This window comes from Mixophyes fleayi, chromosome 9 (genome assembly GCF_038048845.1).
Source record: "Mixophyes fleayi isolate aMixFle1 chromosome 9, aMixFle1.hap1, whole genome shotgun sequence".
Lineage (NCBI taxonomy): Eukaryota > Metazoa > Chordata > Amphibia > Anura > Limnodynastidae > Mixophyes > Mixophyes fleayi.
In genome coordinates, this window is record NC_134410.1 from 118813991 (window position 1) to 118837548 (window position 23558).

At 42.2% G+C, this 23558-nt stretch overlaps 1 long non-coding RNA gene across 2 annotated transcripts in view; it reads left to right on the forward strand.

The window, feature by feature from the left end:
- LOC142101104 (uncharacterized) overlaps window positions 1-23558 on the forward strand; it is a 53203-nt gene that overhangs the window by 18574 nt on the left and 11071 nt on the right. The window contains exon 2 of one of the 2 annotated variants that reach the window (XR_012678963.1): window positions 19465-19545. The exons of the other annotated variant lie outside the window; for it this stretch is intronic. This is a non-coding gene — a long non-coding RNA (uncharacterized LOC142101104). The remainder of the gene's footprint in view (window positions 1-19464; window positions 19546-23558) is intronic. 2 annotated transcript variants of the gene reach the window in all.

Below are 23558 nucleotides of genomic sequence, written 5' to 3' on the forward strand. Positions count from 1 at the left end.
TTTGTCCCATATCACTCCTCTCCTATTCACTGCACCCCCTACATCTTACTCCTTACTCTTTGATTCCTTTGATTTTGATTCCTTTGATTTTCCACAATCTAATAAGCCATATCTCAGAGCATTAGTGTGTTTCTTATGTATTACTATTCTTTAATAAAGGTGTATAAGAATTGCTACAAAAATAGAAATAGCATTAAAACATATCAGCTTCTTTTCAGCACTAAAGGTGCACAATGTAGCAACATTGTTTCAACAATGATAAACAAAAGAACAACTGTATTCCTGGCTGCCTGCCAAGTTCTGTTGTAGTGAATGGGGAAGGGAGGGGTATGTGAGAGCTCAGACTCCTGTGTTTTCAAACTGAATGAATACATGTCAGCGGAAATCTCAATATCACTATACAAGTTAGAAAAAAAATTAAGTATACTTATTTTTTTCACCAGAAGAAATAGTAACAATAATTTGCACATAATCAACTGGGGAGGGTATAAAATAAAACAAAAAGTAAAGTAGATTTTGAAGCTGATATGTAAAATGTGTCAGGCCTCTATTCAATTCAGGAGCTCTTTGCATGGTTTACAAGCCCCGGTGGTAAAACGTTGTGTGTGTCCGATTGGTATTCATGTAGTTTGGCTCCATGCTGATTGCTGAGTTAGAAGTAATGTCCACCCCTCCCTTGGTGGCCTCCTCCCTTGTTCTACAGCCTTATGATTAATTTCTGCCTATAAACCTGCAAGGAGCTGTGTGTCTGTGACAGGCAATCCTCCAGGAGACGAGATTAGCTCACAAAGCAAATTTCTCATCTTCGGCTCCCATCCATCAGACTCTCATTATAATCAGTGGGACAGTTCATTGGATCCCACCCTTTACTGCTGTGCCCAGCACTCTGCAAGCGCCTCGTCCACCGTGTACAGTTTATTTATTCTCATCTCGACCACTCTGACTGCATACCTCCTGGGAGCCAGTCCCCTGCCACTCATTCCTCAGAACTTGTCCCTCTATTGGGTCTGATGTATAGGTGTATATGGATAAACTGCCCCATTGATTGCCCAAACTGTGTGTTTAGTGCTAAACTCTGCATTGAAATCCATACAGTATACTATTATATGATTTAGTGCTTTGTTTTATTAGTAACTGTGTACAGTATGCTGTTTTATGGTCATTTATAATGTGTGCTGAGGTTTGTGTGCATGTTTTTATTACAAAAAAAACTAAATGGTATCCCGAAGATATCTCATTTTTAACTCTAAACCTTCTTCTCTCAAGTAGCAGAATTAAAGAGTCCCAAAATTTTGGGCTCTTGCAGTTCAGGAGCTACTCGTCCCCTATCTCAAACAACAGCCTGGGGAATTCAGAATGCAAACTGCACTGAGCTGCCTGTTGTCCTATCGTTTTCTGCCCAACAGAAAACAGAGCACAGTTTGTATTGAAAATTCTCCAGGTTCCCACACCTGGAGAAATATCTGTTACTGAAGTTAGCTGGGTTGTCTTTCAAACCATGTGGGAGGGCAAATTACTTAATGACTGATGTTCCCCTTTAATTGTTCCTCAATGGCCATTTAACTTGTTGGTTGGTATGTGTCTGTGTATCTCTAAAATCCCTGTGCCTTCCATTGTTTCCTGTTGTGCTGCTGTATTACACATCTTCTGAAAGCTGCCACAAGCTCTCTAGTCTGTATCTTCCTCTATTAGAATCTGAATTTAGGGAACCAAAATGCCTTTCTGGCCCAGACCCCCTGTATGTTGGGATATATTGGTAAGACTTCAAGGACTAGTGCGATTGAACATAACATAAATCTAATATAAATACGTTTAATGTAGAAGATAAAATAAAGTGCAGTCGGCAGATATAATTTTAGGCTCAGGCACAACGTATCACAACTACTCTGGCAGATACTGGAAGAGATACAATTGTCACCCTGCGGAGGGTATTTAAAGACCATTTCTCACAGAAGAGAAGCTTCCTGGATAGACAGGCACGATGCACTCGAGGGTAAACGATGACATTAATCTCAGAGTGTGCATTGGTTGTAAGATTCAATTATTGTTATTATATCTTGCACTAAGTAATGTGCCATTGGGGCTCCTGTTCAATGTTCCAAATTATATCATATTATTAAATTATAGCACTATTATTGCACGTTGCATACAGCTTTAAGAATTATCGGTAGTATATCGCTTTAAGAGACAATTTTTTTCTGGGGTAAATGAGTTAAGTATCAGGTTTGGTGATACATTGACCAGCTGACCTCTGACAATGCTCCATGATTGGTTGAATTCCATATACATATCGCCACAATGTTGCTTTTAAACTTATCTGATGAAGGGACTTGCTGTTCTGATAACGCCATGTTTGATTCGGTAAACTCAGCGGAATAAATTTGCATATTGCTATGTGGAGCGGTTCCCGGCATTGCGCTACTGTATCCAGTGTTTGTTTTGCTGCTGCCATGATGGTTTGGCGCTGACCCAGGGGATGGATTAAGCCAGGCCTGTCCAACCTGCGGCCCTCCAGGTGTTGTGAAACTACAAGCCCCAGCATGCTTTGCAAGTAGACAACCTGTTGATAGCTGGAAGGGCATGCTGGGACTTGTAGTTTCACAACATCTGGAGGGCCGCAGGTTGGACAGGCCTGGATTAAGCGCTGAAGGAGAAAGTGACAGCCTGAAATCCAGGTGCAGAGTTCCGGCATCTCCGGTGTGTTTATCCAATACTGTGGTCATTTAGTAAACGTTACACGAGTTAGCATTTGTATCCTGACTTTTCCAAAAACAAAAAGATGAAGACTTTAAAATAGGTAAATGCAGGAAATTGGTTATATCAATCTATCACCAGAATTCACACTCGTCAATAAGCCATTTACATGTTTACGAAATTCATGTTACTTTTACCACTTACGTTTTTCACAGTTTGTCTTGTTCTTAAGATTGTGTCCTAAGGCACGACGGAGTTATGTTTCATCCAACGAAACTTGCAAAGTGGGGCCAAGTTTCTCATATTTATAATACCCAGAAGACTATATTAGGAGAAAATACGTTTCCATTTGAGTCTAGGTGGGAATAGGCTCTGCCTAAACAGTACATGCCCTATGTAGACACATAGAACAGACTGCAGTATATACACAGGCTTAAGTATAATAAAAGGTCACATCAGAATGCACAAATTTTTTATTTGATCATAAAATAACAACTTTTAACAGTATAATCATTTATAGAAATATTTATTTTCAAATATACCGTATATATTCGAGTATAAGTCGACCCGAATATAAGCCGAGGCACCTAATTTTACCACAAAAAACTGGGAAAACTTATTGACCCGAGTATAAGCCTAGGGTGGGAAATGCAGCAGCTACTGGTAAATGCACAGCCTACGGTCAGCATCTGTAATCCAGGTGACAGAAGTAACAAAGGGCAGGAGACACTTACAGAATGATTTACTACCACCCACTGAGGTTATCTTCTGTCAGTAACCAGGGTCTAGCTAGAAAGAGATGCAGGTGCCCAACTGTGCGGGGCAAATTAAAAACGGTAATGTGCTTGAAAGGCAAGTTCAGCTTGATTAATATATTCTCCCCCTGATGTCCAAAGAAGTCCTTTTAAAATGTAGAAATTTAACTGGAGGAAAAAGCTGTAGAAAAACATGCTAAAGCATGGTGTGCCCGCTATCCATGCCTTAGCACAGTAAAGCATCACAGGTCCTACTGGTTTAGCGATAAGGAATATAGTGAAATCAGATACATGCAACATGGCCCCAGCCCGCGTCTGCAGAATCTGAGAAAGCGGAAGTCCAGTGTCTGCAGACAGCTACGGAATCAGGTCGACAATGAATGAATTCCTTAAAATTATAAAAAGATCAACGTAAAATACAGAAGATGGAAATATGTTTTGTAATATTCTGATTTGAGATGAGAAGGGGCCGACACAACATGCAAGCTCCACATCACCTCCGCTGACCTTCAGTAATGCACTGGCTCTCCAACAAGCTGTTGTATGTGTGAATATCTTTGTACATCAAAGCAGCGTGGACAGTGAGAGAGAAAGTCACAAACAGACTGAGCATGTGCTACATTATCACTTAAACAGCAAGTTCATGGAGAGGAGAGGAGAGGGATTTTTCAGCCTTTTACTTACCGCAGCGCGTTCCACTGACAGGAAGCAGGAAGTTCGGCATTTGGAACGCACATGCGTTCCACTGCGGAACTTAAGATCTGAGGGACCCGACACCAGGTAAGTTCACCCGTGTATAAGCCGAGGGGGCATTTTCAGCATGAAAAAATGTGCTGAAAAACTCGGCTTATACACGAGTATATACGGTAATTATTTTTTACATTTCATAAAGATGATTTCAATGAGTACTGTACATAAAATGTGTTTTAATAGTATATCTTAGCTGCATTCAGTTGTTCAATGATAGTTATTAGCACGCATATGTGTACTTTTTAATCCAAAGACTATGTCGTGTCTGTCATCACTATCAGTCGGCGTTCACAAGTGCCCTCTAGTGGGTGAGAAAGATGCTGCTGAAAACAAGCGCACTTACGACGTACACAGGACTTGAATCGGCCGCATCTGCATCAGAACCTTGCTGTACACGGCTTACGCTAGTCCGCACCTTCCCTCCCCCGTTCCACTTTTTAAGACGTGGGCAGTCGTAAGTGTCAATGTGTGTCATTGGCATAAAGTCTGTTTCTCGGAATGAGCATGTGAAAGTCGCATGTTCCATATAAAATGTGCTAAAATTCAAACACAAATACAAAATACTAAATACAAACATCTGTTGTTTTCCCCCTTAAAAATCTAATGGAATTTTCTTTCCTGCAGTGTCCGAATGGAAATGTGAATTAAGTATTGCGAATAGATGTCTGCAACCTCCATGAGGGAGAACAAGAGCCTTCCACATCCTTTCTGAAATCAAAAGATCAACTCTGAATCTCTGGAAACAGCCATTTAGCTCTAGCTCCTCCCACATCATCCTTCATAGCGGATAGATAGCCCTGACTCCTCCCACTCCACCTCTAATATAACATGATAGCACAAGCTCCTCCCATTATATAAATAACTTGTAAGCAGCAGTCTCTCCCCAATTTTTCCACAATACCTGACGGAAAAACCAACTACTGTATTCCGTTCATGTGGTGGGTTTTTCTTTGTTTGATATTCATATTAATTTGTACTTTACTAATCACCCAGAGGCATACCAAGACAGTGGGCGTGTCTATGTCCCAATGGGGGTGTGGTCACATAGTGCTAAGCAGCCCATTAGCTATCTCCCGTCCCCCAACTTTCCCATCTGCGGGACAAACATAACTCCAGGTGGGACAAAGCCCTAAATTCGCGACTGTCCCACTGAAACAATTGGGAGGCATGCAGATTCACATTGTAAAGTCTTTATAACTCTATTTCCTATTTATAATAGCCGCCCATCATAAGTTCATTGACTTTGCATTGTAGGCACCGCTGGCTGCTAAACGGTTAATGTCCGGTGTTTATAAAACAGCCTATGATGTATATTACTCTCCCCCCCTTCTCTGTATTCCAATCGTATTTTATTGCCAGCACTTTTCCCGCTGTCACATCCGAGACTCGGGTCATTTTTTAAGACGCTGGTTAATATTTCGCCTCCTTCCGTCTGTGTTTTCAGCCCTGGCGGAGCAGCTCGGAGCGGTGATTGAATGATCAGGAGTGTTGTGTGTTCACGGCCTGATTAACTTGCTCACATTGATTCAGGGTTGGTGGGGGGAGGACAGAGGGGTTCGTGAGTAAAGGACAGCTATGTACTCCAGGAGTTCTCATTTGCTTCGCTCAGGAAAACCTGCCAGAGGAAATACAGGCTGTGAAGTATTAACCTCTTCAGGTGGAGCCGAAATACTGTTCTTCGCTGGTCACCGAGGGTTAATTACAATTGCACTCTTTGTTTAACTTGGATTAATCTTTGTTTTATTTTTCTATTGACCTTGTTACACAAAATATTATGATTAGGAACGATTTTCTGAAAAATGCTGGATACACACTGATGCACTTATCGTGCAGATCACACGATTTAACGACCGTTTGTCAGATATTGCAAAAGTGTGCACGCTCCCACGATCGTGTTTTATAATACCAAAGCACAGCGCACCAGTTGATTTGATTTTATAAACTTCTTAAAAACCACGATCAATGATGGAATGATGTCTATTCAGCAGAGGGTTATGTGAGATGAAGATCACAGATCTGAAGGTAAATCGTGTAGGTGTGTACACATGAAAGGCAGCACGGTGGCTAAGTGGTTAGCACTTCTGCCTTACAGCGCTGGGGTCATGAGTTCAATTCCCAACCATGGCCTTATCTGTGTGGAGTTTTTATGTTCTCCCCGTGTTTGCGTGGGTTCCCTTGGGGTGCTCCAGTTTCCTCCCATTCTCCAAAAAAACATACTAGTAGGTTAATTGGCTGCTACCAAAATTTACTCTAGTCTCTGTCTGTCTGTCTGTCTGTCTGTGTATGTTAGGGAATTTAGACTGTAAGCTCCAATAGGGCAGGGACTGATGTGAATGAGTTCTCTGTACAGCGCTGTGGAATCAGTGGCGCTATATAAATAAATGATGATGATGATGATGAATCGGCTCATCGGGACAAACAAATTGTTGGTGAAATCGTTACAGAAATCGCAGTAATATTGTAGAGGAGTGTACCCAGCATTACGATGTTTGGGGGGCAAATTTTATATATACAAAAAAAAGGTACAGAAGAGTATAGTTTTTTTAAATAAATGGTACCTGTCACTCATCATATCAATCATGTGGTTCACCTCTAAAAAGCTCACACTGTCTATATTACACAATGTAGTAGGCATAGTTATTGCAGAGCGATCCGACACTGCTTCCTCACCGTGGTAGGGACCGGATTATGCCGAACTCCTAAAGAACTGTACAATATCTTCTTTGTCCTATCAAGAAATGACTTTTGCCTTTGAATGAGGGAATTGTAATATTGCAGGGAATACACCATCCACACTCACAGTGACAGGCCGATTCCATACATGTTCCAGCATGTTAATACAAGTGACGAGAGTAGTGTTCAATACCCATGTGCTGCTAATTACATGGTACACAGGGGTATACAGAGCACAATCCAGCATTACAGGACGTCATTGTGCCAATTCCTTTCCTTACAGGCGGCTGCAGCGCTTGTACAAAGGTTTGTCCAGCTCCTTACAGCACGGTCTGTGAGGACAAGAAGAGGAGTTACAGAATAACAAGGTTAATGCAGAACACTTGGAACTCATATAGGGGCATTATCAATTGTTGAATATGCCCCCGGCGTTAAAACTATTACTATTACGGTAATAGTAAGCCGGATTTCAGCTCGCAGCTCCCTGAGCCGCCAGCTGAAATCCAGCGAGAAAAGTACCGTAATAACGGTATTTACGCACAATATTACCATAATGACGATAATAGTGCACGGGGCACTTAATTTTGGCTGTAACGCCAACAATTGAATATGCCCCTTGGGGGGTATTCAATTGTTAGCGAGAACCGCTAAAATCCCGCGCTCGAAAAATATTACCGTTAATACGGTAATATTGCGCATAAATACCGTTAATACGGTAATATTGCGCATAAATACCGTTAATACGGTAATATTGCGCATAAATACCGTTAATACGGTAATATTGCGCATAAATACCGTTAATACGGTAATATTGCTCATAAATACCGTTAATACGGTAATATTGCGCATAAATACCGTTAATACGGTAATTTACTCGCTCAGGGAGCTGCGAGCTGAAATCCAGCGAGATATTACCGTATTAACGGTAATATTTTTTGAGTGCGGGATTTTAGCTGTTCTGGCTAACAATTGAATACCCCCCTTAGAGTCCATTTGTGGGGGATGTAATTATACATAATTACGGACTGTGCATTTGTACCGAGTGTTTCTAAGACTTGCGGCCCCTTATACCTGGAGCTGTGGAACGGGAGCGGGCAAACATAACTGGAGCATAGTAAGGGCGCGTACACGCCACTTGGAAATACAGCCTAATTATATTTGTACGCATCACCGAAAACACGTCGTAGGCGGAGTACTGTGGGCTTGGTGTGAAGATATGTGATGATGATGATGATGATGATGATGATGACGATGAAGACACCAGCAGCGGTATCTAGACCTTTTGATTAGCTGTTTGCATATTGAACCCTCCGGCTGATATTACTTTAGCTTTATATCTGTATTATGTCAAATTGCAGCCGTCTATTCAGATTTTTTAATTGTCATTTCCAATTGGACTAGCGCAGGAAAGAAGATTCCCTGTGGATTTGTAAAGTGGAAAACAATGGATGTGGGGGTGCTTGTATTTAATTACATTTTATTTGCAGAATTCAACTATCAGATTTATTAATAACATTGTCCTGTCTCTCTTCTCTCTTGTGTATCTGACTTCATTGAACTATATTGTTATATTGAATCATATTTATGACTAACACTGCCAAGGCACATCTCTATGCTATAGTTGGGAGTAGGTATACACATTTGTACCATGTACCTTGTATAACGTGTGACATAAGACTGCAATTTTTGCAACTGATTTTTTGCATGGCGCCCCACACAAACACAGGAGAACATACTCCATGCAGAGAGTGCCCTGGTCGGAAAAACTAGGAAATATACTTACACCAAGAACCCAATGCCGAGTCAAAATTAACATTTGCAGCACACACATAGCTCTAAAATACACAGTCATATAAGGAGATACTGGACTTGCATGCATGTCAATAGGCCCTGGTGGCTGATAGCTCTAATAATTGTAAGTGTCCATCAATATATGGGTCCTCGTTTAAAGAGGGAGTAAAGAGTCTATTTAACATTAATATATAACAAAGACTGTGCAACACTGAGCTGGGTAATATACATGAAATAACTGGAGTGTTTATCATCATCATCATGTTATTTATATAGCGCCACTAATTCCGCAGCGCTGTGCAGAGAACTCATTCACATCAGTCCCTGCCCCATTGGCGCTTATAGGCTAAATTCCCTAACACACAGATAGAGAGAGAGAGACTAGGGTCAGTGCTGTGAGGCAGAAGTGCTAACCACTAGGCCACTGTGCCACCCGTATATGCTTAACTAAATAAGTCCAGCATGCTCTCATGTTATGAAGGAGGTGCTTCTGTAGCAAAGGAGACACAGAGTTACTGACAGCTTGCCAGACTTACTCTGTGTCAGTAATACACAGGGGCAGTGCCGGAGATAGTACAATAGCTCAAATGACGGAAGTCTCAGGCTTTCAAAGTTTATCAGATGTTATCAGGACACTGCCCTAAGATGTGGGAGCCACCTCGGCTGTCTGTAGTGGACTGCGAGGAGGTAATACTTTACTTTTTGAATGAGCAGAGATGTAATATCAGGTGAAAACGGAATAATGTATTCTACCTGTGAGCATTAGGAAACACAAACTGCACACAGGATTCTATTACATAAGAACCTGTGGAAGTGGATCCAATAACTGACACCGGGATGACACAATGTGTGGAGTTTACAGTATGCCGGTCTGCACCTGTCTTGTTGATCACTGTATTTTACTGCCATGAATCACATCTGAAGTTTTTAAATTTTGGGGTTTAGCGGCCCTTTAATCTTAATGGTCAGTGGGAGTTTGTTCACATCTCAATTGTCCAGTTAGCCTTTTAACAGTAGGACTGGGTTAAGACAACTAGTGTAACACAAATAAAATGGTTTTATTAAATGAGGGGAGCAGTCTTAACCTTTCACCTCAGACACCCATATATAGCATCTGAATCACCTTCAAGACCATTGTTCAATCAATATTGTATTTAGTTTAAATAACTTTACTGTTATCTACAACTTAAGTATATGGTTCTCATTATAATATAACCATTAGGAATTTAGGTACGTCTAAAAAATAAGGGGGTATTCGTGTCAGCACACTATAATCTATTACAACTTTTGTAAAAACACTGGTGCGAGGAAATTCCCATTTACAAAACAGGATTATGATGACCTGTAAACGTCAGGGTGACCCATCAGTAAAGGACGCCTGCTCTGAGGAACCACGGCCTTGTATAGGTCAGCGCTATGGCTATAGGGATATTTCTGCACACTGAGGGAGGTTAATCTGCAGTATTTTAGGAAGCAGGGGTTTAACCACTATGCAAACCTGTCTCCCATATTCTGTGCTTATTCTAATGTTATAGCAAGGCTCCTCTCTGGACAGTGGAAAGAGACACGGTGAAACATAAAAGTGAAAGCTCTTGGTATGAAAGTGTGCGACAGTAAGTTTGGAGCAGGTTCCCGAGTCTGACTCCTGGCTGGAGAATAAATACTCAGCTGTACTTTACACGCGGGAGCTGTCCACGGCTCTGGTGCTGAAGTGTCTTTCCATGATGGTATAATTATGGATGGTGTAGACATCACCTCTCTGTGTTCTGCCCCCTTCCATATACAACACACAACCACTTAACCCTGTTCATCCAGGAGAATATATACTGCAGTAAACCATTTCCTTATTTTAGCATTATCAAAGAAGAAGGTGGATTTGCCAACACCTTTCCCCCTTAATAGTACAATAGATTGTAAGCTTGTGAGCAGGGCCTTCTCACCTCTTTGTCTGTTTTACCCAGTTTGCTTATTAGTTTACTATATTTGTCCCCAATTGTAAAGCGCTACGGAATATGTTGGCGCTATATAAATAAATGATGATGATGAATAGTGAGCTCCCTACTCCCAATGTTTGCTCAATAAAGCAAGGCCCTGTACTTAGTGTAACTGTGGACCTTGCAGAGCAGCTTCAGTAACCCTGTAAGGGAATTAAAGGATCTGACACACGAGTAAGTAGCATGCTGACTCCTAATTGGTTGGTCAGATCACCTGCCAGGTTGTTGGTTCCTATATCTCACCCTTTCCTCCTGCAGCGCACACTCATCATTATAGATACTGTCCAGCAGAGGGCGCCAGCAACAGTAAGTGTAGGAACAATGCTATATTGACCAAATGGTGGATTTTCTAGGTATAGATACCTATGTACTAGTGTGGGGAAAGGACCCTCACACAGGTCGAAAACCCACTGAATGGAGCAGCTGCTTTCATCCCCCCCGTTCCGCCTCTCAGGCAGTTGTGTCATTTGCATTCAGACATGAGCTGTATGCAATTGCATTCATTGGCGAAAAGTCAGTTTCTCAACATGCGCAGACCTAAATCGTGCAAGATACGCCGCGCATACGGACTTATGTCCAAACATGGTGCTGGTCCATACTGATCAAATCTTCTCCATATGTCAATATTACAAAGAAGATAACTTATGGAACTAGGCTGTATGGCTTATCCAGTCTATAATGTTTAATGTAATTTGTAATTTACATTAAATTTAAAGCAGCAATTTCAAGAAAAAAATAAATCACTGTGGCAGGTTATAAGAAGAATGTTGGTGTTTGCCATTTTCTCTTCTTTATTTTTTCTCTCTTCAGGCTGCTATTAATGATTTATGATTCTGTACTGCCATGGCAACCACAGTCATATGCCATATGATTTTATGAGCAGTGAGGCTTTGGAACACCCCTTTGAGCTCTGTCTGCACTGCTGAGAGTCTGTAAGCCTGTCAACCAATCATTTTTGTTTGACAAGCCGGAATATTTTGAAAAGGAGATAATGATTTGTAGGAAGATAGCTTAGAAAAATCAGGTGCATGCTTAAATGGTACATATCTTGCTATTTAAAGAAAAAATGAAATTACATGGTATTGCTGCCTTATATCAAAATATATTGTTGACATGCTATTTTTTCTATACTGCTCCAGACACTAGGGGGTATATTTACTAAACTGTGGGTTTGAAAAAGTGGAGATGTTGCCTACAACAACCAATCAGATTGTAGTTATTTATTTAGTACATTCTACAAAATGACAGCTAGCATCTGATTGGTTGCTATAGGCAACATGTCCACATTTTCAAACCCGTAGTTTAGTAAATATACCCCCAGGTCCTAGAATGCTAAAGACTAGATACACTTACTTTGTACAGAGGAGAGGTCACCCCCTAGTGTACATCTTACATGATAACATCAAGATGTAATTAACTTACAGTTGGGAAAAGTGCTTCTTGTTATAAAGAAGCCACAGATTTAACAGTGATTATATAAAATCACAGGTATAGTGCGAATGCGTATCCTCTTTAAGCACCAGACCGCTGGAGGACTAGGGCTTCCAAACATATTAAAATATTATCAAGCTACACATATGTCTTAATGTATCCTTTGGCACTCACCTCCTCATTACAGAGTATGGACCCACATTGAATCAGATATACTTCAATTATACTCTCCATACTCCTTGCTTTGGATCTCACCCCAACATAGGACAAGACGCTTAGCCCAACTACCCTCAGCCCGTTTTTTTGTTTCAATCTGGGACCAAGTGACTAGAGCCTATAAGATGTTATCTGAATACCCACTTCTTGTCCCGCTCTGGAACAATAAAAAATTTGAACCAGGCCTAGATCACAGAATGTTCCATCATTGGACCTCACACAATCTACTCTTTGCCTGGGATCTAGCCCCAATGAGGGTGTTCCCTACGTTTTCAGAATTGCAGAAAAGACTAGGATTGCCGCGAATATTTTTTTATCAATACCTGCAGCTTAGGCATTTTTATGGTTCCCTAAGAACTCCTCCCCCTTCAGATCATTGCTCGGCCTTAGAATCTCTATGTCGTTCATCTACCATTACTAGAGGTTTAATATCCACTGTTTACCAGCTGATTAATGGTTTTGGTCAGCTTCATAAAGAGCCGCACGAGTTGGCTTGGGAGCGGGACGCTGGGGAGACCCTGACACTAAAAGAATGGTCAAAGATTAGAACTAATGTAGCTAAGACATCAATTTCGGTGAGAATAAAGGAAAATTCATGTAAAATTTATTACAGATGGTATTTAGTCCCCTCCCGTCTACATGCTATCTTTCCTGCTTCCAGTGATCGATGTTGGAGGAGTTGCGGACTGCGGGGTACCCTGTTGCACGTTTGGTGGAGTTGCCCTAGACTGCAGTCTTACTGGCAGCAAATTCATAAGCTAATTAAATCTGTGACACAGGTTAAGATGCCCGATTCCCCTCTTTACTCCCTTCTTCCCAGACGGCTCCCTGACGTCACCCGACCCACACAAAAACTCATTGGACATATACTGAATGCAGCTAAATGTTTGATTGCAGCTCACTGGAAAAATACTGCCCCCCCCCCTCGCTCTCAACTACCATTAGCAAAATTTGGTCAATTTACAGAATGGAAAGCATTACAGCTGTTCTTAAAGATAAACCAGAAAATTTCCAAAATACATGGTCTCCATGGACGAACCATTTCAATGCTGAACCCCCATTAACAACCGTCTGACACTCACCCGCTCCCATAAACTATGATTATTGGAGACTTGGAACTTCTTACACTTTTAAATGGTAGTCATAGACAGTTTGATTATACCTCCTTACTGCCAAGTATGTCACTATGTTTCCTCTTCGCCATCTGATACAGGGAATAATGGGTGATAAACTCTTCTTCCCCCCCCCCCACTTTTTCTTCCCCACATCCCCCTTCCCCCTACCAACAAAAATAAGAAAAACAACATATTTGTTTCTTTACAGTAACATGCTAATTTACTATGTACTGTTGTGAGTTTTCTTTAATATGCATTTCTGTTACTTAAAGTGAAATGTTTCACATATATGTTATATGAAAAAATCACAGGTATAATATGAAAATATATGACTGCACATTGTACTGCAATACAAACAGGGTACAAGAAATTAGCATAATGAAGGAGGGGTACACTGATTTGTCCACAGCCATCACATCATCATCAGCTATTTATTTATATAGCGCCACTATTTCCGCAGCGCTGTACAGAGAACTCACTCACATCAGTCCCTGCCCCATTGGAGCTTACAGTCTAAATTCCCTAACATACACAAACAGACCAAGAGAGCCTAAGGTCAATTTAATAGCAGCCAATTAACCTACTAGTATGTTTTGGCGTGTGGGAGGAAACCGGAGCACCCGGAGGAAACCCACGCAAACACAGGGAGAACATACAAACTTCACACAGATAAGGCCATGATCAGAAATCAAACTCATGACCCCAGTGCTGTGAGGCAGAAGTGCTAACCACTAAGCCACTGTGCTGCCCTGAGCCAGATCACATGACCTGAGCCAGAAAGCGCACATAGGCCAATGGTGTCATCCATATGACCCTGTGCCCAAAGCGCCTTCAGCTACTAAGTGTTTAATGTTAAAACTGCAGGAAAAATATATATACATTAGCACAGGGACTTATTAGATGATACAGTGATATAAACATTCATATTAGGATGCTTATTCCATCTTTGTCAGAGGAAAGTAAGGATTCTCAGACAATGGATTAAATGTAAACTTAGTTACATGAAACAAAAAGAAAAACACCCACAGTCAGCACACAGGGCCTGATTACCAGGGGACTGATGAGCACAGAGCTCATTAGCATCTCATTACACATGACCCCTGACTTGTCCTGTGCCAGCAATCCGTGACCTGCAAGGATGAAAGGGCGAGAGCTTTGCTGCAGAGTGCTGGAGGGGCTGGGGGCATGCGAGGGATAAAAAGACTGCAGTTCTGGAGGCGATACAGGAAAACATGTAGATGCTATTAATATGCCAAACATATTGTAAGCCGGACAGAAGGGGCGATATATCAACTATGCAATATTGTTTTGTTGGAGGTTAATTTTTCTCTCTTGCAGCATTTAATAATAACATCACATAGACCAGTATTGGCTAACCTGTGAATCTCCAGGTGTTGTGAAACTACAAGTCCCAGCATGCTTTGCCAACATATATAACAGCTTATTGCTGGAAGGGTATGCTGGGACTTGTAGTTTCACAACACCTGGAGTTTCACAGGTTAGACAACACTGATATAGACTATCTTTATACCAGCTTAGATCACACATTTCAGTTATAATACAGTGGTAAATAATAAATAGAGATTATAACTAGTGTATAAGAGCATTATCCCATGGAACCAGGAAATTAAACAGTTAATCCTCACTCTATAAAGTGTGGGCGGAGTCAGGGAAACCACGCCTTGACCCTATTGGCCGTCCATTCTAACATAACAACCACTGTGACAGCAAAGATGTATAATAATAAAGCTGATGATTAAACTCTATATAAAACTATACATGCTTTGTAGAGTGTATAGGTCAACTCCACTGTGGCTGAGAAACTCAGGTTAAGTGTCATTGCTTGGTAAAGTCTGGCAAGTAACTACCATTTTCCATGGTTACTCGGACGTTGGATGGTATAGATTCCATTGTATGGTAAAAATTACATTGTATCAACTAAGCAGCTCGTCAGCTTCCACTCCTATAAATCATGTAAATATGCAAAGTAATGGTTTCCTCATTGCTTAATAGCTAATGCCGGTGCATTACTGATCCTTTATAGAAATGACAAAGTAAAAATAAGCTTTATTTATAATCTAGTGATATTTCTCTTTAAATCTGTGTGGGAACACACTCTGAGTACGTGTTTGGTGAAGCTGTTTTGTGAATTAAAAGAGAGAGAAATGCGATGTCTGACAGACTGTATTCAAATATTATTACACAGTAGAGCCAATCTTTCCCCATAATTATGTGGTCATTACTGCTGCTGGTTTTACGACTATCGCTCATATGTCTTTTTACTCTGGGCATAGTATTCAGTGTGTAAACTTTCACTGAGGTTATTAAAATGCCTGCTACACACAGTGGAGAAAGCTATTTGTGGGCTCAACCCAACGCAGCATATCCACTCATAAGGAACCAGTGACATCACTGAGAATGCAGCCTATCCACTCACAAGGAACCAGTGACATCACTGAGACTGCAACCTATCCATTCACTAGGAACCAGTGACATCACTGAGATTGCAACCTATCCATTCATTAGGAACCAGTGACATCACTGAGACTGCAGCCTATCCATTCACTAGGAACCAGTGACATCACTGAGACTGCAACCTATCCATTCACTAAGAACCAGTTACATCACTGAGAATGCAGCTTATCCATTCACCAGGAACCAGTGACATCACTGAGAATGCAGGTTATCCATTCACTAGGAACCAGTGACATCACTGAGACTGCAACCTATCCATTCACTAGGAACCAGTGACATCACTGAGAACGCAGCCTATCCACTCACTAGGAACCAGTGACATCACCAAGTTTCATGCAGGAAGTGAAATGATGGAAATGTTACAGTGATGTCACTGGTTCCCAATACATTGATTGGCTACATGGTCATGAATATTGTATCTGTTCACAAAATGGCTCCTTCAACTGTATGTAGACGATGGTCTAAGTGTTAATATTTGGAAACACAGGGTCTGTATTATTTCATTAGGAACATCACATACAATGGGCATACTTTCTAAGTTATTGTCTTATGGGAACTTAAAAGCGGATATATTGTTTGTAGTCGGACTCCTGATATGTCCATGAGCGGCAAAACGCGTAGACTAATAAGACATTCTGTTTCACTGAAAAGGGTAGACAATATAATTTCTATATTCATCGAGAATTGGTGACATCACTGTGGCTGCCATCACTGTCTGCCGGTGACAGATATACTGTAAGTGGAAATACAGCGATATCTGGCTGCGCTTATTTCCGAGTAGACAATCATCATCATCATTTATTTATATAGCGCCACTTCCGCAGTGCTGTACAGAGAACTCATTTACATCAGTCCCTGCCCCATTTGAGCTTACAGTCTACATTCCCTAACATACAGAGAGAAAGACTAGGGTCAATTTTGATTGCAGCCAATTAACCTACTAGTATGTTTTTGGAGTGTGGGAGGAAACCGAAGCACCCGGAGGAAATCCACGTAAACACGGGGAGAACATACAAACTCCACACAGATAAGGTCATGGTCGGGAATTGAACTCATGACCCCAGCGCTGTGAGGCAGAAGTGCTAACCACTTAGCCACCATGCTAAGTGGTTAGCACGCTACATCATACAGGATTGCCTTCACAACCGTTCCGGAGGCACTCCGCAGAACATCGCGGGAATACTGAACTCGCCCTTCAGAGTACTAATTCTTCCAAATCTTTCACCGAACATTCATTGAGGTATATACTTATACATAGGATTTATTTTTATTTTTCAGGATGGTGATAAGACAACAGAGAGAATTTGCCTGTGCAGACTGCACCCATTGGAATGAAAGCAAATTTCACTTCATTGCTCCCCCAATTAATTATCGCTCCTCTCTGGTGCTGGCAGAGTCTGTTCTCTCACATATTGATGCTGGGCCCACAATGGTTTTACCTTCCAATAAGAAGACTTCAGAGATCCAGGGAATGAGGCAGAGTGTCTAATGAATTAGATCTTTGACTCTCTGTAATAATGCCGGTAGAATTGCTTTTCCCATGCCGGCTGCCCTCAGCTGTCCACATTTACAGCCTCATTGTTATTCAAATTTGGGTGATGGCGAAGCTTGATCCTAATCAGCTCCTTCAGGTGGGCGCCGAGCGGCCTCTCTTCTACTTTCATAAAGTTCGGGGCTCTTCGCTAATAAGCGGAAAACCGCTCTTCCCTAAAGGTCATCAAGAATTCACAGTGGTCAAGCAGCCAACTCTTTCAACAATATATGTCTAAACCTATAAAGATGATGCGGAGAAGCCGATGCAGCCATTTTAAATGCAACATGGAAAAAATGCTTACTGGCAGGCTCGGATCACAGGTTGCTAAAAGCCTCCTATAAATATTTATACACACGAAGCCGTAGTTCCCAACATTCTTTTCAGAATTCGAGCAACTTTCTTAAAGATAAATCTATATACAATGTATCCTTATTTCATGTGCTTGTTATACAGCAGGCCGGGGTCAACCGGTGACACGGCAGCAGCTGTTGAACTACAAGTCCCAGCAAGCAGTAAAATAGAGCGATTAATGATTAAAACTGTGCCTTCCTACGATGATTGCATTTAAATATGAAGATGGTGCTGTAAGGACACAGGTCTGTCAGAGCCTCTCTATACTCCTCTCGTTAATTATTCATGTCTCTGTTTATTTTGGTCCGATAAAGTCACCTTGTTCTCTGGCTGTGACGGGGATCGTCAGGAGGCAGCTCTGCCAAACCATCGCTCCAAGTATAACCGCAGCGCTGCATTCTGCTTCTCTGTTCTTTTATGTCTGCTAAACGATGCTAAGGATGTGAGTATAGAGAATGGAGGGTTCCTGAGGATGAGCTGGAGCTGTTTAGTGCTGAATGGACACATACGTTAGTATAAAGTTGCTGTTCAATTGGAATGTCTCAAATCCAGTGTATGACATTTCTAAAGCCAAGCAACCCCCCCCTCCCCCCTCTCCCCTGTAATTTATTTTGGGTAGCGGCCTAGTGTTACTAGGTTATAACATGGTGCTATATTAGTTTCCACTTCTCACAGCATGTGTACTTTATACAGAAGAGGTGCCAGGTGTTTGTGGAGCTTTCAATTAATCTAAACATCATGTCATGTCTAAAAACCATTAAATTAAAAGTTCTCCTGGTGATCTTCTCTTTTTCCTGCAGTGTTTGTAGGTGCTGCCATCATATACACACTTCCATGAATGAATTTATCATCAGGGACAAAATTTACTACTCACTTGAACCATTTAAGCCACATACAGATTAACCCAAGCAATGCCCATATTTACTGATGACATTCACTGATGACCAGTCTTCAAACCAATAACCACTGACCCTTTCTGACCCTGAAAACACATTACAATCAAGACAACCAGGAAGTAGGTTAAGGTCACAGTGTGGACTACAGGATTGGCACAGCCATCTTGATACATGGGTTGGTTTTCGGTGAATGTCGGGTAGCTCTCTGGGACCCCCAGCAGATCCAGCCTTTCTCCCTGATCCCACCCACCTCCTAGTGAAGTGGGCATGACTTGGGCCTCAAAGAGACATTTTCCTGCTAGTAGTGTCATTTTGGCGCCGTCTCTGTGGCATGATGACGCAACTGCGCCATTCTGCCGATCAGGGAGCCAAAAGGACATGATTTGCCGCACAATAACCCCTTGTACTTTCCACTTCATCTCCCCTCCGGCATCTCCAAGTAGAACGTAGAGGCTACATCCAGATTAACCTTTATAATCTCGTTCTCCTTTTTATTTTCTCACTCTACATCTAGGAGTGTGGAAAAGGAGCCAGACCTTATTTATGAGAATTACATTTAGAATCCCATTTTGGAGTGTATTCGGACTGTACCTAAATCACCAAAGTGCTTCATATTTGCTCAAAAAATAATAATAATCTGTCTCCATGTATTCTTAATCCATGTTCTAAAGAGATGGTGCATCCGAATAACCCAATGAACTATGCAAGTTATCTCTAAAGAGATACATTGTAAGCTTATAGATTGCTTGGTACATAAATAATCATATACAACAACATATCTGGTTACAGAACATTCCATCAGTTGTTACAAAAAAGCATATGGCAATCATTTAAGAAGACGAGCAGAGGTCTGACATGGCAGTTGGCGAGGTAAGCAGGAGGGATAGGGGTTTTGGAATATGTAGAAGGGAAGAATGCTGGGCACAGAGCTTTCACCAAAAACTCTGTTTTCTCTGCATTTCAGTAAATATATATATATGTAAATATATATATATACCTTGTAACTTCTTGCTGTATAAACGGTGCATTTATTATTACATCACAATAACCAGCATACACTTCCATCAGGATGACACCAGCCGACCCAACGCTTATTAGACATATCCTTCTGTCTAGACACCAGCCACTGTCTGGCATGGGTTGCCCTGTACATATGCACAACACATGTTTACATACAGAAAACCCCTCCCTTTGGTTGAATTACCTCCTTAGGCCCTTTTCTCTAGCTGTCTATGTAGTCTAAGTCTTAAGCTGCAGGGAATTAACCCTGTCTGCAGCCTTTACCTTCAGACTCCCCGCCAGGGCCGGACTGGCCATCGGGCACTTCTGGCAAATGCCAGAAGGGCCGATGGCTAGTTGGGCCGGTCCAATGGGGCAGGATGTCCGTCCGAGCAGCGCAGCTCACTGCGCGCTGCTCAGCAGACAGTGTCAATGCGATGTGCGGCGCGCCAGTAATCACATGGGAGGCGCATCATGTGACAGCACCTGTCACATGATGCGCGTCCCATGTGATTACTGGCGCGCCGCACATCGCATTGACACTGTCCGCCGAGCAGCGAGGTGACAAGGTAAGTGTGTCTCTGACTGGGGGAGGGGGCTGGCTGTCGCTGTCACTATGTCTCTGACTTGGGGGGGGGCTGGCTGTAACTGTCACTATGTCTCTGACTTGAGGGGGCTGGCTGTCGCTGTCACTATGTCTCTGACTTGGGGGGGGCTGGCTGTCGCTGTCACTATGTCTCTGACTTAGAGGGGGGGCTGGCTGTCGCTGTCACTATGTCTCTGACTTAGGGGGGGGGCTGGCTGTCGCTGTCACTATGTCTCTGACTTGGGGGGGCTGGCTGTCGCTGTCACGGAGTCTCTGACTGGGGGGGCTGGCTGTCACTGTCACTATGTCTCTGACTTGGGGGGGCTGGCTGTCGCTGTCACGGAGTCTCTGACTGGGGGGGCTGGCTGTTGCTGCGTCTCTCACTGGTGGGGGGCTGGCTGTGTCTCCCTGGGGGGGGGGGGGGGGCGTGTCTGGCTGGCAATTGTGTGTGTACCAGTACATTGTGTGAAGTCTGGACCTATATATATATATATTTATTAGTGTGTGTGTGGGGCCATGTATATATTAGTGTGTGTGTGTGTGCAGTATTTTAATATAATATGTGAGGGAAGGGAGGATCTTAATATAGTGTGGGAGGTAGGCTATTTAATGGTAGAGTGTAGGTGGGGGCTAACTATTTAAGTTGAGGTGAAGGAATCTTTAATTTCATGCTTGGGTGGTTTAGGGCTATCAATTGAATATGGTGCTGATTTTGGGGTGGAGGGCTATTTATTAAATGTGAATATGAATTATTTATTGCTGGCGATGGTTGTGGAAAATGGCTATATTTATTAAACTTTAATGCTATTTAATTTATTGCTTAGACTGTCTGCAGGGAGGGAAATATGTTTTGAGTAAATGGGTATATTGTTAATTTAATGTTGGGGCTGGTTGAAGGGAAAAAGGTATACTTATTAAATGTGAATATTATTATTGTGGGGACTGGAGGGAGGCCTAATTATAAAACGTGAGTTGGAGTTTTCCAAATCTCGTGTACCCCATTTTTTTCAGAATTGGGGATCTAATATTCCAGGATAAAGACAAGAAAGAACTGAGCTAAAGAAACCAGCTGCTACAAGCGGTGAAAGTGACCAAGACAGGTAGGAGAGAGCAGGACAGTCTGCCAACGGTCCTGAATCTGGTGGGGCAGTCCTGAATTTGGGTGACTGTTTCACTTAGTCAGGATTTGGTTTAACTGCAAGGACAGTTGGGAGGTATGTCCCGCGTCACAACGTACTGCTTGTGAAGGCAGAGCTGTGTGCTTCTAACAGTAGTGCACACAGTATTGCCTGTGTATTTGTCTAAATTGATAACCATGTTACATAATAGGGGCCCAGCTGTCTTAAATACCCTGGGCACCCTGAGCCTTAATGCAGCATGTTAGGGGAAGGGAACTGATAGCTGCTCTCAGTTCCCGGACAGGACACAGCCTGCAGAGGAAGCCTAGGAGCTCCAAGTATCACAAGATTTGGTAATCTTGTGAGACAAAGAGCTTCCCTGCTCACTCTACAGGAAGTTCCCACCCTGATGGATGTCAGCAGCACCAGAAGCATCCCCAGTGGACTGGGGATGGCGTGATGTGACTGGGAGGGTGTGATAAATGTAATGTTTTATTATAATATATGTATCAATGCCACATGTTGGCCACACCCAAAACACAATGTGGGCACGCCTTTTTCGGCACCGCACAGTTCATTTTAGGCTGGGACTGAGGTGGGCCTGTGTACTTTAAATGCCAGGGCTGATTTTTAGTCCCAGTCCGGCCCTGCTCCCCGCTTAACACCTACCTCCTCTCTTAGAGGCGTGTGGAAAACCACTAACTTTGTCACTATATATATATATATATATATATATATATATGTATCTAGAGTAGACATATTGCACGGATAAAGTTTACAAGTCCTAACCTCCTTCATAGAGGAGGCACTGCTGTGCAGCAGCTCTTGTTGATATTTTAATGCACTGTCACTAAGTATAAAGATGACAAATGGACATATGAAACAAAATGAGAAGATGGCACAATGAGCTGCAAGGAGGAACAGCCTAGAATGAGGGACGCAGCGCCGTAACACCGCTGAGCGGATGGGAGCATGGTCATAGAGGTACAGAGCAGAACAGCATCTACGGAACAGGGGTTGGGGTGGGGGGGAGAAGAAATCAAGTAAATAAAATGCTGTCCCAATCACATAGTAATGTGTCATATCCCGGATTGCTGAGCCGGAGGTTGATGGACAGATCCTATATCCTGTTACAGACATTTCAATTTCTCAATTACCTGGGTATTGTTTACTGCTTTCTACAGATAAGTGACACATGAAGAGTGGGAAGATGTTCTTCTCCAACCAGACAATGTCATCTATCTTTTCTTAATTACTGTGCATAATAAATGGATATTACTTTCTCCTGTAAGTAGCATAGTCTGTAGAAGTCACCTATGTGCGAGGAAGGATGGGGGCTTTGCACCCAAGAGCTTACAATCCTGAATACAATGTTTAATGTTACACTAGCATAGTTACCAACATTGCACAGTGATTTCCAGAGAAGCACGTCATGTGTATTACGTACTAAGGGAACCGTGGAGCCCTACAATAGAGTATTAACCTTGTTTTGTATTTCTTCAATAAATATTAACTTATTCAAGAGAGTAAAAAGAGATGGTAAGGATTGCAGGTAACACGCAGAAAAGAGAAACGTCAGTATTTGAAATAAAATAGGGACTGACCCAGGAACACATCTATAAAATCTGTTGCTGGAAATTAGGAATGATTGGCTCTAATGCAATCGTTCCTCCTTGATGTTTGACGTAAATCTCAGCATTGCACAGTGGGGGAGAGAACTGCGTCATAACGCCCTTTGGATCTCCCGAAACATAAATATAAAAAAAGTAGGCAAGTATGGATTACCCTTGTATCTGAGAGCAGATTTTAGTGCTGGAAACCATCATTTTACATATTCTGTATAGCACAAAAAATATCTCCTCCAATGACAAGACACATAAAAACGTAGAAGAACCGCTTGGCCCATCTAGTCTGCCCATTTTTTCACCTACGGTAACCTCAAAGCCTATATGATCCTTAGTTCTTTGTAAGGAATATCCTTATGTCTATCCCAGGCATGTTTAAATTGCTCTACTGTAATAGCCTCTACCACCTCTGATGGGAGGCAAAGACCTGGGGAAGATACCTCCAGCAAAAGGCTACAAACATTACCACTGGCGGAAGTCACCATCAGCGGCAGCAGTGCCAATGCCCACATTCTTCCTTTGAGAAATATGTCCCCGTACCTCCATATCCATAAG